We start from the raw sequence: 23,783 nt of genomic DNA on the forward strand, positions 1-23,783 counted from the left end.
GGCAAGAAGGAAGGGGCTGTGGCTAGCTCTAGCTCTAGACTCAACTAGGCAATTTTTACATTGCCAGTCACTCTGAAGACTTGATGTTTGGCACAGGCTAAATATGCTGCATGTATGAGTATAATAGCCTTAAAAATGAGAAAAGCAAACAAAGGATTGCACACCACAGGGTTAAGGACAGCTCTCTGGTGGGCTAGAAATGCTATCTGGTATACCAAATGCCTCAGGACCACCACAGTCCGTATCCATGGTGTCTTTGGGTTCTACTGTGGGAACAAATGTCACTAGAATTCTTTGTATTATATGTGGTGTAATTTTTAATGATACATATTACAGTTAGTTTTTACATGAAGCAAAAACTTTTTAACTCTGAATAAGATTGGCGTAGAAGCTCTATCTGGTACCATAAGGCAAATGATCCCTTTGTGAGCTGACCTTGATTTGGAATGTTGCCCTCAAAGAATTCATTATGGGAAAGAAAGACCTGAAGGAATTCCTTCCAGAATATTAAATAGCTCTCACCAAGCCCAATTAGGTCATAACTAAATCAAGTGCAAAGCACCTCCATCTATATAATACACCAAGATGTCAGGCCTCAAACGTGAGGTGCGCCTCACCCTGGGAGGCTGGGCTCTGTGGGAACACTCAGAGACTCAGGAGGTAGACTCCTCTCTCCCCATACATCTCTGATGGGCACTTCAGCTGAAGAACAATGCTACTGGGGGTATTTTAAGACGCACTTCATAGAGATCTGATTCCGAAGTAGCGCAGCATGCAGGGGACTACAAAGAGGGAATGAGTTGAGAGGTCTTAAGAGGGCCAAATGAGAATGCAAATTCTTGGCTCACTGGGTATGGGAGGCAGGGATGGTAATTTTTAAAAGATCTAGGCTGAGTTCATAAAAGCGTAGGTGGGATCATGAGCTACCAGATACACAGCAAAGGAAAAGAACCTTCTGACTTAAGGGGGGGAGATTAATTTCATGTCAGACATGTTGAATTTGAAAGAATTGTTTAAGACATACAGTAAGCAATAGAAAATGCAATTCATGCTGGGCTGTGGTGGCACACGCCTTTAATCCCAGCACTTGGGAGGCAGAGGCAAGAAGATCTCTGTGAGTTCGAGGCCACCCTGGTCTACAAGAGCTAGTTTCAGGACAGGCACCAAAACTACACAGCAAAACATTGTCTCAAAAAAAAAAAGAAAGAAAAAAAAAGAAAAGAAAGAAGCAAATACAATTCATGTTAGGTCTGAAGCTTTAAAGAGAGATAAGTTCTGAAGAATAAAGTGTTGAGAGTCAGACACAGAATGTGCTGAACAGTTGGCTGTTGTTTGTTGTTGTGGTTTTTGTTGACACAAACTATAGTCATGTAGGAAGAAGACTATTAGCTGAGGAATCGCCTCCGTCAGACTGGCCTTTAAGCTAACATGCATTTTCTTGATTAACAACTGGTGTAGGAGGGCCCTGTCCACTATGGGCGGTGCCACCCCTTAGCAGGTGGTCTGAGGTTGTAGAAAAAAGATCAACCAGGCCAAAAAGCAGCATTCCTCTCTCCCCTCTGCTTCAGTTCTGGCCTTGAGTTTCTGAGTTGAGGACCCTTCATGATGTCTAAGCTGTCAGCTGAAATAAACCCTTTCATCCCCGAGTTTCTCCCGGTCATTGTGTTATCATAGCAATAGAAGGCAACCGAGAAACAGAGATGATCCCGGGGGGGGGGGGGGGGGGCGGAGTCAGGAACAAGTACTTAGATCAGAGATCTGTAGATATCTAAAAGATGAACAAAAGGAACAGTAACATTTATTTATTCAACAAGCAACATGAGGTAGACTTCACCTTCTGTAAAAATGGAAAAGGATGAAAAAGAAAGGTGCTTACCATCATCTGGACAACAAGAGTATAGCAAGTATAGCTGTGTTAGAGGTCTCTGGAAACAGTTGGCTGGAAACCACCTTCCAGGGCAAGTTAAGAGTGAGATGATTCACTACCTTCATCCCTCGCCATTGGTACTCTGCCCTTCCCCTTACTCCTACCCCTCTACTCTAATTTCACCTTCTGGGGTAGTGTGATTGATGCTATGTGCCAAATTATTTAGGCATCCATAGCCTGGCATTTGCTCAAACACATATAGATGTTGCTTTAATCTTATCTTTAGATGCAATCAGCATTAAAATTAGCACACTGAACTGACTGTCCTCCGTGTGAGTGGGCTGAAAGTCCCAAGAAAAATACAGGCCAAAAGAGAGGGAATCCTGCCAGCAGTCTGGTTTCACACTCACATGGCACCAACAACATACCTATAGCGTCAGGCTGCCTATTTACCCTGCAAATTTTGTGCATACTGCAGAACCAGTTTTTCCAGGGAATCCTAACAAAGCTAGCAAGCCTCACACCAAAACCTCCAGTAGAAGACAACAGTTAAATGTTACTACCACGTGACCTTGTGCCGATTGTCACACTAGCTCTGATTTCAATGCAGTCACAACCCTGTCACTTCCTGGGAGCAATGGTCTGTGACACAAACATGAGATATAGTGTACACTGACACCTGTGGATCCTACACAGATCTGCCAGCCACGGCTGTCGGGTGTGACATGGCTTCTCAACCAACTGTAAGAAAGGTACGATATCATTAGCTAAGGTCGGCATAAATCTGGCATGAAAAATTCAGAGCTAAAAGAACTTCCAGAGGTATTAGAAGTGAGCAGGCTTCAGAGAGTCACATTATTCTGAGGACATCTGTAACCTCCTGGAGTCAAGTCTCCCTATGAGCCAAAGCATAAATTGTCATCTTTGCCAACTGCTCGGGATTACCAGGTCAGAACAATTACTTTAAGTAAATATTCACACCGTTTCCATTGCTTTCAGCTTGGAGAGCTATCCTAACTCGAATATACCCATGACAGCTTCTCGGAGCACTGTTTTCATCATGATTGCATTGCGTTTTTGCTACAGAAGCTCATTGCTGCTGGTCTTTTGTCTTTGCCATCAAATTACTTGCTACATCTATCTAATCATGTTGCCCTCTGTATAATATTTCAGTTTAGAAAGATGGACAACATATAGCCTCTGTGCTGAGGGTACTTTTATAGTGAAAGTCCGCAGGGGCATAATCAATCACCTCATTACCTTATTATTGTGATCAGTGTATCTTAATTCAGTGGTTTCCGAGAAACAAGTCCTGAGAAAAACAAGTGAGGTCATCCACAGGGGATGCACATCTAGGAGCTACTACAGGCTTTGCATTTTTGGTTTAAGCACTGACCCATTTGTCCTTAGGATACGACTGTTGAAGAAAAATTATTCCACTTGCATTCTTGTTGATGGGAACAATAATTCTAGCCAGAAGCCCTCTGCAGTACAAAAGACTGCACCTTCCACCAATCATTCACAAAGCTTGGAAATGTCTTATAGTCAAAATAAAACTTCCCTTGTAAGGTAATGGAGCGTGTGACCTTTTATGATCAACCATAATTTTGGGGTGCATGATAAAATTGATACATCATTTAGCATCTTCAGAGGTAAAACACAGATTAATCCAAGTACATTTTGCACTGTGTATTTCATATCATGTTGTCTTGTAAAAACATGCTTGTTTGTATTCTTGACTGTAATTTAAAGTGTTACAAACTTCTGCTACATCCAGGGAAGAATATTTTATGAATCCCTTTAGTCCTTCTAGCATAATGCTACCCAGAACTACTCTTTACTACAAACCAAACCAAATACGTGTACAAAAACAGTCCCCCCCCCATTCATTTCTATACCTCTTATTCCTCTATATACTGTGCTTCTAAAAAGCAAATACTATGAATGGGGCTAAGTAGAATAAGACACCTTTCAGGGGTTCTCCTATTCAATCAGGCTATCCGATAAACCCAACAAACCTTTCCACTTGCCACATGGCCAAGAGGTGAGATCCTGAGCCCCAACTCCAAGCCCATCTACTTGTCTGACCCCATGGAGACACTTCCACCAGCACCATGGACAGAACTCCTCCCTCTCTTCTGGGAGATTGATCAGTCTTACCTTGGGTTGAGACGACTTTGTGCCTTGGGTTTTCTTGCCCTTTGGCATAGGTTTGTATGACAGCCAACACACTCACTTTTAGTCTGAGACGACTTTGTGCCTTGGGTTTTCTTGCCCTTTGGCATAGGTTTGTATGACAGCCAACACACTCACTTTTAGTCTGAGTTCCACTGTGGTCCTACTAATCTTTCCAATGAGGAAAGGCATATTCATAACAACCGTGTTCTTGCTTGAACCTTCGATGGTTCCCCAATGGCTTGTGTCCAAAATGTTTGCTCCCCAATTAGTGGCAGCACTCTGGGAAGCTGAGAAACTGGACAGAATCTAACCAAAAACATCACTAGAAGCAGGTCTTGGGAGGTTCTAGCTTGGCTCTGGCCCTGGCCATTTTCTCTTCCTATTGACCTACTCCACAATCTGAAAATCCTCCTCCATGTGTTCCTACCAGCAAGAGCTCCTCCATGATGGGCTGCAACCCTCTGAAGTAGTGGAGAGAAAAAGAAAAACTTACCCCCCATAATTTGATCACAGTGGCATAAGGGTTAACTAATAAGATCATCTTCTGTAAAAGAGAAATGAGCAGAAATAAAGAAACTGGACATGTTAGTTCAGCCTCCTATCAGAGAAGATCAAGCTACCTACTTCTTCACATGACCACCCCCCCCAACACACACCCTAACCAACCCTAGGCCTTCCCAGTCTCTGACACCCTATCAATAACCCACCTTATCACAATTTACCACTATAACTGATCTGTAGACAAGAAAAGACAAATTGTGGAAAGAAAAGAAAAATCAGTAAGGGGCATGAAGGGAAAGAGAAAGAGGCAGACAGACGGGGGAAGTAGGAAGGAAGAGATGTTCAGAGAAATGTTTTTTCCTGTTTATAATTCTTCCATTTCTTCAGTCAGGCACTCTCTTCAGTTTACCTGACTCCAAGGACCTGATCATATTCTCCATATCCTAGACTCCTCTCAGGTCAAGTAAAGAGCTGAGAGAATACTGACTGCCCCCCACAGATGAGAGTGTGTGGTAGATCATTTCCTGGACCTGCCCTAGCATCTGAACTGTTTATAGCTCTCAAGAATCAGTTCTTTCAAATGTAGTCAAGCTATTTTTCTCTGACCAAAAGAAAAGACAAAATTAAACAGGGAGGGAAAACTTTGAAATAAAAAATAAAATACTGAAATCCCCAAGTACACTAATTTACCCAGAGCCCATGTTTTTATTAAATTTATACTTTAGATAAAGTCTTTTTCAGGCCTTAAGCATTTCAAGAGTCATAGCCAAGTATGGTGGAGCATACCTTTAATGCCAGCACTTAGGAACAAGAGGCAGGTGGATCTCTGAGAGAGGACAGTCTGTCATGTAGATAAGGCATAGAGTGGGCGTGGCTCACCTCTGTGCAGCTGAGAGTGTGTGGAGTGGGCGTGGTTCACACCTGTGCAGCTGAGAGTGTGTGGAGTGGGCATGGCTCACAACTGTGCAGCTGAGAGTGTGTGAAGTGAGAGTGGCTCACACCTGTGCAGCTGACAGTGTGTGGAGTGGGCGTGGTTCACACCTGTGCAGCTGAGAGTGTGTGGAGTGGGCGTGGCTCACATCTGTGCAGCTGAGAGTGTGTGGAGTGGGCGTGGCTCACATCTGTGCAGCTGAGAGTGTGTGAGTGGGCGTGGCTCACATCTGTGCAGCTGAAAGTGTGGAGGTTGCCTATACCCATCAACATTCAGGAAGCAAAGAGGTCTAATGGCCTCAGGACCAAACTATAAACCTCAAGCCTCATCCCTCCATACTCCAGTGACCCACTCTCTCCACCTGGCCCCTTCCTCCTAAAGACCTCACAGCCTCCCCCAAACAACACTATCTGCTGGAACTAGATGTTCAAGCACATGTTTCTATGGGGAGACATTCCATGTTCAAACCACAATGGACTTTTCAAAAAAGAAAACTTATGGTGGCACCTAAACTAGTGTTTTGAGTTAATAATTGGGAAATAAAGATAAGTTTCACCAACTTCACACACACGAGAGAGAGAGAGAGAGAGAGAGAGAGAGAGAGAGAGAGATCATACTTACTGCCCCTACAAGCAGAGACTGCCACTAGTCTGCTTGTATCTGCTGTATGCATTTGTTATGCACTAGACAAACGCTACCTCGCCACATAGAAAGCTATGAAAAAATGCCAGGCAACAGAAAGTGCAAAAATATCTATGTTTAAAAATTGCTCTGGTTAGTTCTTATGTCAAAGCTTAACACAGGTTAGAATCATTTGAGAAGGAACCTCAGTTGAGAGTGTGCCCCACCGTATTGACCTGTGGACAAATCTATGGTGTGTTTTCTTAATTAGTGATTGATGTGGGAAAATCAGGCTCAGCATGGATGGGGCCACCCCTGGGCTGGTGGTCCTGGTTTCTCTAAGAAAGCAGACAGAGCAAACCAGTAGGCAGTTCCTCTATGGTGCCTGCTTCAGCTCCTGCCTTCAGGTCCCTGTCCTGACTTCCCTCAGAGATGAACTGTTACTTGGAAATGAAAGACTGAAAAAGCCCTCCTCTCTCCGACCTGCTTTTGGTCATGATCTTTATCACAGCAAGAGAGACATAACTAAGACAAAGATCCTGGCTGGTGATGAAGAGAGAGCGGTTTCACAGTGAGACAAGGGCGGGCCTTCCGAGAAGCAAAGCAGAGGATATAAAGTCTCTGCTTCTAAAGATGGAAAAGAAAAATAAAATCCATGCTGGCGTGTTTCTAAATCATATTAACCTTGTGAAATAGTACTCAGTGCAGAGCTGACTTGGTTGATTTTCCCAGTGGAGCCTTGTCAACTCATAAAATTTTGTGAATGTATAAATATATTAAAGGAGAAATTATACTTAAGAGTTTCTGAGAAGCTGGAGCTTCTGGGGTCCAGTGTGTGTGTGTGTGTGTGTGTGTGTGTGTGTGTGTGTGTGTGTATAGAGAGAGAGAAAGAGAAAGTTTCTGAGGAACACTTCAGTCTATAACATTTAAATCCCATCTTCAATGAAACCATGTGATATCAAAGTCTAATTCTGTTGTTCATGTCATGATGGGAAAGATGAGAATGAATGCAAAGATGTACCAGATAGAAGACATACACAACAAACAGTCATGAAGAACGCGTTTCATTCTTGTGGGAACAGCCACACCCTTACTAAGGCTGCCCCCTCTGTGTTGACATTGAAAGCAGTGGAGAACTGGGCTGTCTGTATCTCTTAGCATGTACTCATCATACTCTCTCCATCAGGCCCCCACCCGAGTCTCTTCACTTTCCTGCTTCCACACATCAATCTTCTGCCCTGCCTGCATACACACTCCTCTGTAGTCCTTTTTTAATATAGATCGATTTGGGATGTCTGAATCTTTGATTCCACCATTTTTCCCCATCTTCCCTCAGCCCAATGGGACCAGTCCTAGGCCAAGAGAAAGGCAGATTCTCTTTCAGAAAAACAAGAGTAGTCAGGGCAAAAGCACTCACTGCTCTTCCAGAAGCCCCAGTACTCACAAGGTAGCTCACAAGCCTCTGCAACTCCAATCCCAAGGGGATGACCCTCTCTCCTGGGCATTCTCTAAGGCTTCTGCACACATGTGCTACACATACATACATACATACATACATGCAGGCAAACGTCATTTCACATAAACCAATGCAATCTCAAGTGCTTGTTACTTTGTGTAGTTTTTCCTGGTGCAGCAGTCAATTTCCAGTGCGTTGTGCAAGCAATGAGTCAGAACCGACTCTCTCATTTCTCAGATGTTAAAAAAAAGTCAGAATATGATAAAAATATTCACCCCAAGTGTCACATAGAAATAAAAAATATATGGTCTAGTTATTCATTTTATTTCTCTAGATAAAGGGCAGAATATTTGGGACCAAAAATAATAAAAGTTTATTCTTTATTGGATTATTTCTAAAGTAAAATAAAGATGAGTCTTATGGTTTCAAGCATAAATACAGAGTTGGTACCCACGACCATCTGTGCTGAGATAGATACTCTAAGAGATGACTGGAAATATGTGAGTTAATCTCTGCTTTCCCTGTGGCTCTCACTGCCAGGCTCTTGGCCATTGCCATTTCACCTGTGGGAAGGTGAACAGGGACTAGAAAGGGAAGATTTGAGTCAGCCCATGATGTTTGTCAGACACTCTCTAGAAAGCTTCCATGAGATGCAGAAAAATATTAAAATTATGTATGCAGATTATAAGGGCATAATTACCTCTGCTCATCCTACCTCATTGTTTGCCATATACTAGAGTAAGCTTCATATGCAAGCATGTAATTTCATTTTCCAAATTCATGATGCCAGATGAATTAACTGGAAAATATCTGGTGATAAACTAACATGTAGTGTAATAATCTCAGCATTGGAAATCAAAAGAATAAAAATATTTTTGTATTTTAATAGAGACACTCAAGATAATATACTACAATTATTCACTCATGTTTTTATACCAAGATTTTATTTCTTGAAGTCAAATCAAAAATCTTCTCTATCCACTGAAAATTTTGCTGTTGAGTTTGTGAAAATGCTTGCAAAAATCTTAAGCATCTGCTTTATTGGGCACAGTTATGTGCATAATAAAGGGAGGAAAGTCTTGAGAAGTAAGGTTGGGAGATGCTAGTAGATATTTGCATGCAAAAGGCTTGTATCCAAGCCACACAATAGTAGGCACACTCCCTGTGGAACCTACCAATATGTGCCAAATCATCTGCTTCATGTATGTATTTGTTTATCTAGCCAACAAGCATGTCTTCAGTTAACTCAGTGCCAGCCACTGTTCTACACACTGAGGATACTGGTACGAAGAAAGTCTAGATCCCTGGATGAAGTTTGACCAAGTATAGTCTGGCAGTAATGACTGCCTGGGAATTCGGAACGAAATTCTTACTCTGCTGAATCTACTTGGTGCCTAGTTTGTCCACTCCATGTGACTGTATTGGGCAATCCAATTTTGCCAAGTGGTACAGAAGTAAAACTGAAGTAGCACCTGCCTCATGGCACCTTTAGCCAGACATAGAGTTGGTGGAAACAGCGATCCTGTCCTCAGTCTTAAGTCACTTGGTTCGGCTCTGAAGGCATGCTCTGCCAACACTTGAACCTAGTCAACAAGAATTGCCAGATTCCTGTTGAACCTCCTTTCTTGCACAGTTGGAGCCAAAAAATAATAAGCTAAAAGAGAAGATGAAATTAATTGCTATTACTTTTCACTTCAGAGAACGCTAAGTCACCAAAACAAGAGAATAATCTAGAAACAGATCTAAATGCACTACGAATCTATAAGCCAAAATATTCGGCCAAAAGATAGGTCACCAAAATGTAAAAAAAAATCCACATCATCTTGTCAGATGATTTGAGCTCAATGTCAAGAGCTGCATCAACAGCAGAGTGGCAGAAGAAAGGAAGAATTTTAAGTCAGCCATGTCGGAATCCAGGGCCCACCCCTTGACTGGTTGTGTGGATTTGATCATATTTCTTCACCAGTTCCTCCATCTTTAAAATGGATGTAACCCATTCCTGTCACTCTGATTTTACGTGGTGCCATAAGCTGTCTATCTGAAACATAAAAACAATAATAGTGCTTCTCTCCTGAACCCATCGGAAAAACTAAGCAACTGAGAAGAGTAATATTGGCTGTCCACTTGATTGAGAACTGCATTGGAGCTCAGCAGTGCACACCTCTAAGTGTCAGGAGGGCATTTTGAGAGATGATCAAAGCCTAGGGGTTCTGACCTAATCAATATTTAATCCACTGGCACATTCAAACTCTGAACAGACGATTGGAATTGGTAAAACAGTGGGCCTGGTTGGAGGGATTACTGAGATGGGGACATGTCCTCAGGAGCTCTCTTACTCTGTCCCCTTGCTGTTACTGATTTGTTCTGCTTCCTGCTCAACCAGAAAGTAAACAATGCTCTCCCCATGTTTTCACATCCAGAATGTTCTGTCTCCCCACAGGTCCAGAACCAAGTCACAGACAACGGCCTGGAATCTCTCCAACCATGGGCTAGAATAGATCTTCCTCTCTAAGTCTTTCTCTCAGGTGTTTAGTCAAGGCGGGGTTTCTCTGTTTTGTTTTGTTTGTTTGTTTGTTTGTTTGTTTAGTGTCTCTGACTGGGGCAGTGACTCGGTGAGGTCAGGTTGTGATGACACACTATCCAGTCCTCAACAAATTCTCTTATAACTCTCAACTGCTCTGCTCGGAGAAATGTTCAGGCACGGCTTCTTGAAAGCAATTTCAAGGAACTGACTCTTCTTCCTGGATTGCATGTGCCATCATGGGAAACCATCAGGGTGAGCAGCTTCTCTTGGTAAGCAGCACGGAAAACATCTAGTCCGAGAGAGTGACACCCAGGGATCTTCAATAAACTATAAACTATTACTAATGTTCTTAGGAGGTGATGTGAGAGAGGAAAGGCGAAAGAGACCCCATGATCCAGGCACTTTTGTTTGCTCTGTAAATCTCTGGCTTTCTGTCTCTGATTCACTGATCCGCTTTCTTATGGATCAGGTTTTGTGGCCCATGAGTACATTTTCTTCAGTCTCAACAGGGCTACCTAGGGTTGAGGTTTACCGTGTTTTCCTCCGACGGAAAGCTGCAGTGATCGAGCAAAGAGACCAGATGGGAAGAACAAAAGTCAGAAGAGGAAGTGTTTAGAGGTCAGGGCTTAGGTTTCTGCAGCTTGTCCTCCTCGCCGTGGCAGTTCTTAGCTCTTTCCTGAGGTTACAGGATGAAATCTAACCTCATACCTTAATTAGCATATAAACAAAATTAACTAGAAAATAAGGTGTGTTTCAACAGGCAGTTGAGATTCTGCCTCATTCACGATACCTATTTATATCATTTAAGGTGATTCCGTTCAGCTGCGGTTTGGCTATTAGACAGTCATCTCCAGGAAAGCAACAATAACAAATCAGCATCTCTTTCTGGGATTATGAAAGAAAAAGCCTCTTTTAGACAACTACAGTTGCACGTCAGAAAATCCAAACAAATGTGTAGTTAAGAGTGACGGCTATACCTTGGAGGCTTTGTTTATACAAGACAGATTAACAAGATACCGGCCTCATTATGTGGGAAAGTCGTTTGTTTCTCTGTGAAGACAGCAGAGCCTGAGTTCTGGGTTTGCAATTCATAAAGCAAGAGAATGCGGACCCTGGGCACTGTTTGACATTCATCTTCATGAATATGGAAGGAAATGAGTTATTATCTTTCTCTTTATAAGCTAGAGAGAACTGTCGGAACAAATTTGGAACTCGGCGTGTGTTGGGATGTGAGCACTGAGAGAGACCCAAGAGAGTTAGTTTTAACTCTTTCTGCTGACAGAAAAGGAAGCAGAATTCAATGTCTTCCGGGTCTCAGTCACCTTTGTCTGGTGACTGAATGACAGAGATGACACAGACTTCCAGACTCACCAGATCACTGACTGACAGGGGAGGTGAATTTCCCCCTACTTCAACTTTCTGTAAGTGGTCAAGAATCTTCTATGTGGGTACAACCTCTTGGACACACTTAATCTGAACTCCTAAACTCAGTGTAGGTATCGAAACAGCCCATTTTTGCACATTTATTGTAAGCTGGCCCATTTTTTGTATCTACTTTTACTTGATTGTGCCATATGAGTTCTACCGTCAGTGAGTTCTCACTTCCCATGGTGTCATCAGTGGTCATAAGCCTGGGTGTTTTCGTAAGAGTTCACCACCACAGCGGTATAGGACACACCCAGTCTACCAGCTTCACCTGGGCCCTAAGAGTTAACACCAGTGTTTAAAATGTCCATGGACTGGGGCTGGAGAGATGGCTCAGTGGTTAAGAGCATTGCCTGCTTTTCCAAAGGTCCTGAGTTCAATTCCCAGCAACCACATGGTGGCTCACAACCATCTGTAATGGGGTCTGGTGCCCTCTTCTGGCCTGCAGGCATACACTCAGACAGAATATTGTGTATATAATAAATAAATAAATATTTATAAAAAAATGCCCATGGACTATCCATTGACAACCCACTAAGATTAAGGAATTACAGCCTCTTTCGGACTCTTCAAGGCTCTTTTTAGAGATGCAAGATATCTTAAAAAGGAAACCGGGAGCATTTAAAAAGTAAAGCAAGTGGTCACTTTGACATGCCTTATGCTGAAATATGTTAATTGAACTATTACTAATTAGAAGTGTATGTTCTATTAATTCTTTTCATATACATTTACTGGCTAAAAGGATATGTTAGTGGAAAAGCATTTGGAGGGTAGAATTGACATTAAAAAAAGACTTAAATTTTAAATATCAATTTCCTTGCCAGGAAATAAAGTGAAGAAAAAATGGTATAATGAGAATAACTCAGCCTAGCTCCCAGGTCTAACTTCCCCAACTACTGATTATACAACTATTAGTCCCTATGTTCCATCAGTTGCCCAAGTTAGATGTCTATCTCCCCCATCCCCAAGATCTTGTCTTCTCATCTCTAATGTTTACCCCCTAATTCTTTTTTCCTCTGTTTTTTCCTCTTTCTGTCTTAATCCTCTGGCTGGGATTATTTTGTTTGAATTTTTCTTTTATCTATCTTTTTCACCTGTGGAAGTTTTGCCTCATCTTAGTGTAGGGGCCCAGGTTAAGTGTGTTCAAGAGAACACATGGCTGGTCTCAGTTTCCTTCTCTCTGATAAAATGGATAATATTTCTGTCTCAAAATCATATGAAAACAATAAAATAAGCCTTGTTCATAAGCATCCACTGAAGAACTGCATTCACAGCTAGTCCTTGGTAAAAGCTAGCCTGCTTCCTCCTTCCAAACCCTACCCTTGCGCTCACGAACATCTCTACCTTGGTTCCCAATCTGAATGACCTCCATTATAAGAAAGCTTCAAAGAGGAAGTCTGAGAAGATGAGCTGCCGTACGATTCTAAGAGTGTCACAGTCACTGTAAAACACCCCCCATGGGCAAAACAGCTGAATAATCTGTCAGCAGCATAGGCAAAAGGAGGAGGCACAGGAAATAGAATTAGCGTAATTGTGCAAGATGAGACCATTTGGGAGTGAAGGAGACGAGACCATTTGGGAGTGAAGGAAGACAGAGACGTCTAGATCAGGCAACTGATTGAACCCAGGTGCCTTGGGATGCAGTGAGCTGAGGACGTGAGGTTGAGTGACAATGGGTTTCATTTGGAAGTGAAAGGGTTGAGTTTCAGCTCTGTGACTCTCTAACAACACCCTGCATTAGTAGCCATCTCTGAAAGAAATGCTTTGGGCGTGTGCATTCCTTCAGAAGACTTCATTGAGAGCCTTTCAGCTGGGATTAGTGGCACCTGACTCTTGGACTAGCAAAGGGAAAGGACCAAAGATCCTGAGTGTGAGACCAGCCTGGCCTACGTGGCAGAAGCCTGCCAAAAGTAAGAAAGAAACCCCGTGTAAAGCAAAGGATAATCTACCAAGGCAGCTCCTTGTTTGCTTTGTGGATCTCCATTCCTACAGACTCAGTTTTCTCCCCAGGAGCAGTCATCAGCACATATGTTCATTAGGGCCATTAAGAAGAGATTTTCTAACTCATTATTCAGGGAATGATGACTGTCAATCCTGAAATTTGTCTGAGCTGTCTGTCACAACTTCTGCTTAATTCCGTTGATCATTTCTGAGTTACGTTGTAATCTATGTACAGAGGAACAATTGCATCTTTAGAAGCATGTTTGGACAGCACTTATTAGCATCCAAGAAAAGATCACATTGAACACCATAGGTTTGAACTTGGGCCACAGATTTTTAACAAGTTCCCACACATACAAAATCTCTGTTCCCTGTCCCATATCCCATCCCTCCAACCCCTACACACACACACACACACACACACACACACACACACACACACACTTTAAAGATCTTCAGATGATCTGAAGCATCAGACTTTGCAGGTACCATCTCCATGATAGATCAACTATATTCAAAAGAGCCATGCAATTACTCACAACTTAGTGGGTTGAGCTACAGTCGACTAATTACTATAATGTTGTATTCTAAAGGCATTTAACTTCAGTTTCCAGGGTAAGTGGCTTTAGTTTCATTTGGAGGACAGCAAAGGGATATGAGTTTTGAAACATTTTTGTGAACTCATGGAAAGGGCTTGTTCACTAACATGTCTGTAATAGCAGACAGATTAAAATACTCCACTCGACAAACTCCGCTCCAAGAAGACGAGACATTAATACTTTATGAATGTTTCTGCCACTGTTTGACTCCCACAATACAGAACTTTTACATCATTTTAAGAATTGCAAGCTTAATATGCTTTAAAAATATATCATGAATTTGTTTTCACGCAATAGTTGGCATGAAGTACCAACCATTTAGGGATCATTAGCTAGCTTGTCCTGAATGTGGAATGTCACTTGCATGCTTGTTATGGAAGCAGCTGTGTACCCAAACACAGTCAGGAGTGAACTCACCCTTGGACACCCATATATGCACTTCAGCTCTGTTGGAAGACCTTATAGAAAACTCCTCAAGGCCTTGTAAATGGTCCAACTAAGGCCCAAGACTGATCTTGACTATCCATGGACTGTGCTTGCATCCCTATAAGCATGATTAGACATTAACAAGACAAGTGTTGACTCAAGCAAAATGTGATTGCTTTTAGTACTTTTTTTCACCAAAATGTCAAGTCTGCAGTGTCAGATATGCGTGCTTAGCTGATTGCCTAGACAGCAATCAGTCACAAAAATGTACTGTAAATCTTTCTCTAGTAGTAACTATTTCAGATCTCCCCTGCTGGGTTTCTTCATGCTAAAAACACCAAGAGTGAGAAAGTTAATACTCTTATTTTTCCTTCTTCATTCTGCTAATCTGGGAAGCACTTGGTAAAAAAAAAAAAAGAGCAGTGGAAAATACATGTCTTAGTTAGGGTCTCTATGGCTGTGCAGAGACATCATGGCCTTGGCAACTTTTATAAAGGAAATATTTCCTTGGGGCTGGCTTACAGTTTCAGAGGTTTATCCATTATCATCATGTTGAGAAACATGGCAGTATGCAGGCAGACTTGGTGCTGGAGAAGGAGCTGAGAGTTCTCAATCCACAGGAGACTATATACCACATTGGGTGGGGCTTGAGCATATGAAACCTCAAAGCCTGCCCCACAGTGACACACTTCCTCCAACAAGGCCACACCTCCCAATAGTGTCACTCCCTATGGGTCAAGCATTCAAGCATGTGAATTTATTGGGGGCCATTACTATTCAAAGCACCACAGCATGGGAATAGGACTTGAATTAAGATAGAAAAAAGAAAGGCCTCAGAGTTCTCTACAGGAAGAGAACTGACAGAATATGCAGCTTAGTAAGTTGACTTCTATGAGATGGTTGGCATAGCCCAGCCATGGCTCTCCCACCCTAGAGAGGTTGAGAACCCAGCAGTCGCTCAGTCCATGAGACTGGGTATCTCAGCCCTTCCAATCTGACAGTCAATGCCTGTGGATTCCTGGAGCACTGCAGGTCTTCAGAACACACTGGAGACCTGAAGGAGTGAAAGCTGGGTGCAAAAAAAATAAATAAATAAATAACAACAACAACAGAAAGCTTTTTCCTTCCATGTTATTTTCTCTGGGTACTACCAGAAGCAACTGCTCCCATTTTGGATGTATCTTCCCACATCAATTAAGGCAATCAGACAGGCGCACAGGCCAACTAGATATAAATAATCGCTCTTCCCAAGTGCCTCTAGGTTATGTCAAGGTGATGATTAAAAGTACCCATCACAGTCTCCATAACCAACAATCTGATGATATTATCTGAATGCCCTCTTGCTTTAAGTAGAATAGTCTCTTCCTTGAGAACAGGGGAAAAAAGTAGGTCTTGTCACAGAAAATCCTTGAACAGTAAGCTTGTGTTAGTGCCATGTGTTTGTGTAAGATCTGCTTTTCACACTACCAGCAACAGTACTAGAGAGTTGCATTCCCCTTTAAACGACAAAGGGGAAAAAAATCAATTCACAACACAATAATTAAAATTTACTGAGGATGTTAATTATTTTGGTTCCTGTGCTGTCTTTTTGTAGTTCTAAAAGCTTGAGAGCACGCATGCTAAAGGACAGGACTGACTTTTAAACAAAGCTAATTACTTATTTTGGCAAAAGATGTCATCAAAGGAACGGTCATCTTTATCTATGAATAGAAATTCCATATAACATTACATTAATAAATGTATTGATTTCTCCCTTTCTACTTCTGTGGTGTGCTTTTAAAACTACCTTACATGTATTTTTAAAACACAAGTCTTGTGTTGCATTTGGGGACACATACATATCAAGAAAACTATATTTCTCCAGATAGCAAGGTGTTTTGGTCCCCAGAAATCTATTTCACACACATTAGTCCAGCATCCGATCAACTGTGTTGGCTAGACAGGGAAGAACTGAAGACGGAGAATCCAGCAATGACCACTCAATGAAAAAGATCACTTTCAGACCAGAAATAATTTTGAGTGATTTTCAATTAAAGGCACAAACTTGAAGCTGATCAAGAACATCAATGCTCACGGAAACACCTTTCCCTCTGGACACACCCCGTTCATATCATCGATGCTCACAGAAACACCTTTTCCTCTGGACACACCCCCGCCCCGTTCATATCATTGATGCTTATAGAAGTGCCTTTTTCTCTCCTCGCCGCATCTGCTCCCCAGTTCATACTATCTGTACACTGTAAAATAATTGGTTTCAGTAGCCAAGCTGATGGGCCCCAAAACTGATATCTTCAATCTTCTTATCAAGACACAGATATAAGACTGGAAAAAAGAAGAAAGGAAAGGGGAGGTCGCAAGTTATAGAAGGAGACTTTGCTAACTGTAGTTGCTCTTGTGTTAAGTCACTCAGAGACACCCCCCCCCACCTTCTAACTTACTTTTGGGGGTGTCAAGGTCCTGGAGAGATGCTGGCGAGTTAAGGCGGCTTATCAGTCTTGAATATGAGCATTGTGGAGTGGCTTTAGGAGCTGTTGCTTCTGAGAAGGCCAAATGTCCCTGGTTCAGTGTCTGAGTCTCTGCTTTGGTCTTTGTGTGGATGCAAACACTTGGCTTTGTCTGCAGCCAAAGGACAAGGGTGTATAGGAAGGTTGGTGCTAGTTGTCTTGTGACTGTGGCAAACCACGTGACTAAAAGCACCTAAGGACAGACAGAAAGATTGGTTTGGGGCTCACAGTTTGAGGGTATGGTCCATTTTAGGGACAACACAGCCACAGGAGCAAGATGGCCATCACACTGCCTCTGCAGTCAGAAGCAGAGACGAGTACTGACTCTCCATTCGCTTTCTCCTTTTGCTCAGTCCTGGTCCCCAGCCTCTGGGATGGTGGGTAGGTCTTCCTACCTAATCTAGAAACTCCTTCACAGAATGTCAGAGTTGTTACCTAGGTGATTCTAAACCCTGTCAAGTTGACGCACAATAGTAAACATCACAGGTGGCGGCCTCCTCTGGATAATTCTCAATCAAAATGTGATTGAGCGAGCAAATACTTGGATTCATTTGAACAAGATAGAGGGCTGTGTTGGTATGACACGCTGAGGGCATGGGGGTCACACTTCCCCTAATAGCTTACAAGAGATGCCTACTTATATTGTTTTATAATCTACACCTGATTTTATGTCCAACTTCTTCCTTGGCCCAGCACTAATACAATCCCTAGCAAAGTAGAAATCCTCAATAAGTTTTTGGTGAATTAATGAATACATAAAATATCCCAGAAGAATGTGATAGCTTTCTTGGGAAAGCATCACAAAAAAATTTTTTTCTTTGTAGGGTATGCACAGAGTGGAATAAATAATATAATCAGGGAAACAATAAACAGTGAGCCCCAGGATCTCATTTGCCCCGCTCGAAAGCAGTCAGCTCAAATAGGATCTTATGGTAGCCACCCTGCCTGAAAGACAACAGACAGTTCTTAAGTGGGGAAAGCACTCCAACCCACAGGCATTGCTGTCAGCTGAAAATGACCAATGGCCCTCTTCCAGCTCTCATGTAGAAAGTCAGGCATGGCTGCACACATGCCTGTAACCCCAGCACTGAGGGAAGTAGCGACAGGGGGATTGCTTTTGGCTGCCAGCCTCACTTCAGGTTCAGTGAGAGACACTGCCTCAAGGGAATAAGGTAGAGAGTGACAGAACAGAACAGCTGACATCCTCCTCTGACCTCCATGTGTACACCAGGCACACTTACACACACACACATGCACATATGGTATACACACACACACACACACATGCACATATGGTACACACACACACACACACTCATCATTAGCTCAGCTGGTGTCTCCAAAACTTGCCACCAAGGTCCTTGACTTCATCAACATCCTGGCAATTAAGAGTCTAAGCTCCAGGCATGGTGTCAAAGGACTTACAAACCTCACAAGCCCTTTTGTGGAATTTGAAAAATCATTTCTTTTCAAAATGACAGATTTCACTTTTTAGGAAGGGAAAGGAACTATCTTCCAAACACAGTTTTTCAGTTTTCACGGGGAAATAGCTACCAACGCTCTTTCATTTAAAAGAAAGCAGAAACTTCGAGAGAAGCCAGAGAGCGCTTCGGTGGGGGCAGCGAGGTGGGAGAGGCACTCTTATTTGTCAAGTAGAGAGAAAGACAAAGAGCCACGGTGTCAGCTGGAGAAACAGATCATGCTTTTCAAATCCTTTCAAAAGTCCCCTGGCAGGGAAACCACACTCACTCAGTTGTGCCCATCTCATTGACTGGGCATCTGGGCATAACGTCAGCCACCACCTCAGTCTGCCAAGACAAAGAGCCAGAAAACATCCGTGTTCCAAAACTTCCAAATATCAGCTAGGACTCCAGCTCAAAATGCACTCTGCCTATCAATTACTTTCGGATATTTAAGGTGACAGGTGCCGTTCCAGGCTGTTTACCTACCTCCCACCAGCAGGCTCCAAGGATTGCACGCTGCATGCTGAAGCCACAGAAGCTCAGACCCAGGCCGACTATCAGATTCACCAAAGGAATGAACAGCCACTCTGCTTTCGCTGGGAGAAAGATGTGTCACCCACTGTGACCATGACTTCCTCCCAGGAGGAAGCCAAGCATTTTCCTGAAATGGGCAAAGATAATGGAGGCTGAGGGACAGGAAACTGCCTCCCTGAGTGGCCTGCCACACATGAGCAGTTCTTTGAAACAGCCTTTCCATAACCAAACACCCAAGACACTGCATGGCTAATACACACAACGCTGGAGCAGCAAACCAGGCACGGGACAAGCCAGCCATGAGGCCCCACAGCCGGTGCAGAACACTAGGGGCCTATCAAGGAGAGAAAGCAAACAAGGGCAGACATGGGGCTGACTTATGACAACTTTCCTCCTAAAACTGATCAGGAATCTCAGGGTAGATAGTATTACACCTGGAGTCTGGAGGTGCACAGTTGGTAAAGCTGGAAACTTCTGCCTCTAACTCTACCCCAAAATACTCTTCATTTACAAAACCATGGCATATCTTCTCTAAATATATTTCCCAATGCCCATGTGTTTTCTCATCTTTTTTACAGATTATTTTGTTTTATATGTATGAGTGTTTTGTCTACATGTAAGTATGTGTGCCTTGTGTGTGCCTGGTGCCCATGGAGGTCAGAAGAAGGAGTCAGGTCTCCTGGAACTGGAGTTACAGGAGATTGTGAGCTGTCACATGGAACTAACCCAAGCCCTCTATGAGCAGCAAGGTCTCTTAACTGAGCCATCTCTCCAGCCCTGTGTTCTAAATCTTTCTACCTTTATTGATTCTGTTTCCTCTGCGAGAAAAGCCCTCCAATCACGGTAACTGAAGAGTAGTCGCTCTACCATCCCAACTCCTCTGTGAAGATCCTCAAGAAGTGACCACCTCCCTCCCAAAAAACCGAGACTAGCATCTACCAATCACAGTGTATGTGTTAGGGGTGTGTGTCCACACGTGTGTTAGCACATGGAAACTGCATGCAATTCTCACGTTATCTAAGCCCTAGAAGCAGGCTAGCCATGACCCAGAAAGTAGATGTCCCGTCTCAGTCCCATGGTAACCCAAAGGAGAGCTAGCTCTCAGTACACACTAGCAGAGATCGCGTGCCTGGCCAGTTGCCCCGTGAGTGGTTTGCCACACAATCTTAATATTGTACAGTTCTAAGCAAAAATGTTTTAAGCCTGGAATAAATGATTGAAATCTGCCTTTCCTGAGTTAAAATGCGGTGAGAACGTGTATCCTCCTTGCACGATTTCCTCAATGGTGCCGTTATCACTTAGTTCAGATGGCCGACTCCACTATTTCCCCTTAGTGTCATGACGGATCTTTAGAGTAAGCTAAGTAATTATAGGTGTTGATTCTTGTGAAGTCTTTGTTGGATGGGTCTTTTGTTCCTGTATTATCTGTTTCCTGTATTGTCTTTTGGCCTGAATGACCAAGAATTCGGGTGACTGGCTGGTTGTCAGGTCAAGTAGGGTAGTCTCAGCTGAGGTTTATGAGGGTTTGGATGTTTAGATTCTGCCTATGCCAGCTGTTCTCCCAACTGGTGTGAGTTGTACCTGTGCCTATGGAGTCTGTTCTCTCAACTGGTATAGGTTTTGCTTGTTTGTGCCTATAGGGTCTGTTGATGTTGCTGAAAAGGACTCTTCCAGAGGATGCTGCTCTCGTTCCAATTGGTGCTAGCGGCTGCTGATCTTGCAGAGGGGATGGTTGGCCAGAGGGAGGAGGATGGGTTCAGTGGGTTTGGGTAGCAGAATGGGTCATGTAGGTTCTGTTATCTAAGTAGTGGAGGTGGTGGAATAGCCTGCAGGCTGGCTGCTGGGACGGAGCTCTGATTACATTCTTACCTCCAATGATTAAGCCTCCCATTCTTTCCTTTCCTCTTGTCAGTGTTTGCCCCCCATCCCTGCCCCCTATATCTAAAATTCCATCCAAGACTTAGAGAAGTTAGTGTCTTACTCCTCAACCTCTTGCAGGATTAAAAATCAGCAATACATCCAAAGTGGAATCAGCAGAGCAATCAAGGAAGAAATTATAGTGCTAGAAGAAGTGCTGGGAGCAGAGGACCTGCTAATGGGGGTGGTCAGTGAATACTGGAGAGCAATTTGCTCACCCAGCCATTCTGTGCCCCACCATGCGCTCCCCTGCAGAAGGTAAGGGCTAACTGGGAGGGAGGAAAACTACAGGCTTCCTGGGAACGTGATATCCTCACAGGCAGTGTGCACAGTAATGATTTAACAAGTTTCAAGTTGAACAGACGTCATTTAGAATATACAACCACAGACACCTTTCCCTTCCACTTCCAGATGATGTCACCATTTCCAGATGACGTTGCCATTTCCAGATGATGTCACCATTTCCAGATGATATCAATACCCCGACGCATCCAGCCACAGAAGAGGGCTGCTCACTGTGTTATATTATAGAAAAGCGGCCAGGGTAAACTATTCACATGGGCTCCACTCTGTTGGCCCGCAGCCCAGTGACTTCAAGGATAGAGCTGGGTGGGGTAGCTATGGCAGATGATCAGACTAGTGTCTGGTCACTTGCTTGGCCAGACCTCGCCATAGACTCAGCCAGAGTCAGGTTTTACTTTCCATACTGTTTTTGTGAGTCTGAGGAATGGGGAAAATCAATTATTAAAGCAAATAATTGATTTATCAATTGAACAAAATATCAAAACTTACTAGAGGGACCTTGGCTCTTATACAATAGAGCCTGTTGAAGCTGGACGTGGTCTCTAAACTCCTCTCGTGCAGCCCTTGCACTTCCAAAAAGGATGATGGGACTCAGAGTCACTTTTCTCCTCACGCATGCTCTTTTCGCTGCACCACAGAGACTTCAGACTGAAATTTGCTGAGTAAAATGTCATTCGCAGACTGTCCTTCCTGCTGGTACTAACAGACCACGGGCCACACTGACTGGCTTCCTTCTGAAGCCGCACAACTTGCTCAATTTAAGTATAAGAGCTAAATTGTGTTCAGTCTCTCTCACAAACCAGTGAGCTGGGACTTGAAGTGTATTTTCCACATAGAAGCTAAGAATTGACAGCTTGGAGCCAAGTGAACTAACTCTCAGAGATATTTCTGAATCACGGTGAAATTGTGATTCTGTCAACTATCACAGGAGATGTGGTAAAATGCTATAGTTTAACAATTTCCATTATTACAATTTTCATAATAGATAAAAAGGGATCTGGCATTATAAAAAATGTTGGTTTCTTAATGAAAAACGGGGTTAGTTGGTATTCACTCTGAAGGACAAGCTGGGTGCCACCAGGCTGGAAATTCACCAAGAAGCTCCAGGAGGGGTTGAGGCAAAGCCTCCGTTCATGGAGTATGTGCCACGCAAACATGAGGACCTGAATTCAATCCTTGGCACACAAGTAAACACTCAGGGGTGGTGTCATGCAATTGTAATCCCAGAGATAGGGAAGTTGAGACAGGAGGATGGCAGCACCCACCTAATTGAATCAGCAAGCCCCATGTCCCTTCCCTTTTCTTCCCTTCCCTCTTTCCCTTCCCTTCCATATCCCACTAAATAAATATCCAGCCTCATTCTGCATGGCATGCCTATCCATCTCAGTCTCTCACCCACCATGTGACGCTGTGCCTAGGCTCCATACTTAGGACCTGCTGGCCCTCATGGCTTGCAGGCCACTCGGGGACTCCCTGCCTGGGACTGGCTGCCTTCAGGACTTGATGATCTAGGTCTCTTGTCCACCACAGGGCTCCCTGCCTGGGACTGGCTGCCCCTCATGGCCCATAGGCCACTTGGGGAATGGCAGCGCCATTTTATTTAAACCATAACAGCAATGTCATAGCCAAAAAGAAAACCACCCAAAGCTCTTTTCATTTCATGTGAGCTAGCTATGCAATGGAACACTACAAGGCCATCATAAAAAGAGTGAACCACTGGGCTGAGGAGATATCTCAGTCGGCAAGTATGATCATGGGGTAAAAGTGGTCACAAATGATCTTCAAGACATAAAGAATGGATTTCGTATCTTGCAGCATTGAGCTCTTTGCTTTCTTCATTTTTTTTCTTTTTAAATCCAGCTTCCAAAATTCTGAAAGATGTGCAGTTTTCATCTCTGAGCGCCCAGGCCCAGCATTTGCCCAGATGTGAAAAGAGAATAAAATGACCACTAGGTCTTTGGACAGAGAAGCTGGATGGATGTTGGCTGGTATGTTCTAGTGAAGATGGAGTGGAGCACAAAAGATATTGAGGTGTAAGGCAGGAAGTGGGTATCAAGCACTTCGTTGAGATGTTTAGGCTGATACATCTGACAGATACCCAGCTGTATACAATGAGCGCTGAGTAGATATTGTATATAGGTACATATGAAGACATCAATTTGGGCAAGGTGAATGCATGTAGAATGTTAAAGCCATGGAACCAAGAAAAGCAGCTAGCCCAGATATGAACCTTGAAGCGTTTAGAGACAAGTCACAGGCATTTCACCAGAGACAAGATAAAAGAAGTGTGCACACAGCAGGTCTCTTCTACTTTGCTGATTATTAGTTGAGAAGTCTGAGAGCCAACACGGATGAGATAAAATCACTCCTGTCCACAAAGACATAAGGAAGCTGAACACAGAAGAACATGGGTTGAAATATAAAGTAGCCAATGGGGAAAGGACAACTTGCTTAAGAAAGTGGAAGACATTCACTGCCAGATTTTCATAGAATTTCTACAAAAGAGAATAAAAATGGAACGTGCTCTCATAATGTTTTCAACTGTGATGCTATGTGGCCTCTAGAAGATAGTCTATTTAATAACTGTGTTTAC

This window comes from Microtus oregoni, unplaced genomic scaffold, assembly GCF_018167655.1.
Source record: "Microtus oregoni isolate MIOR12 unplaced genomic scaffold, Mior012 000001F_ref0000356, whole genome shotgun sequence".
Lineage (NCBI taxonomy): Eukaryota > Metazoa > Chordata > Mammalia > Rodentia > Cricetidae > Microtus > Microtus oregoni.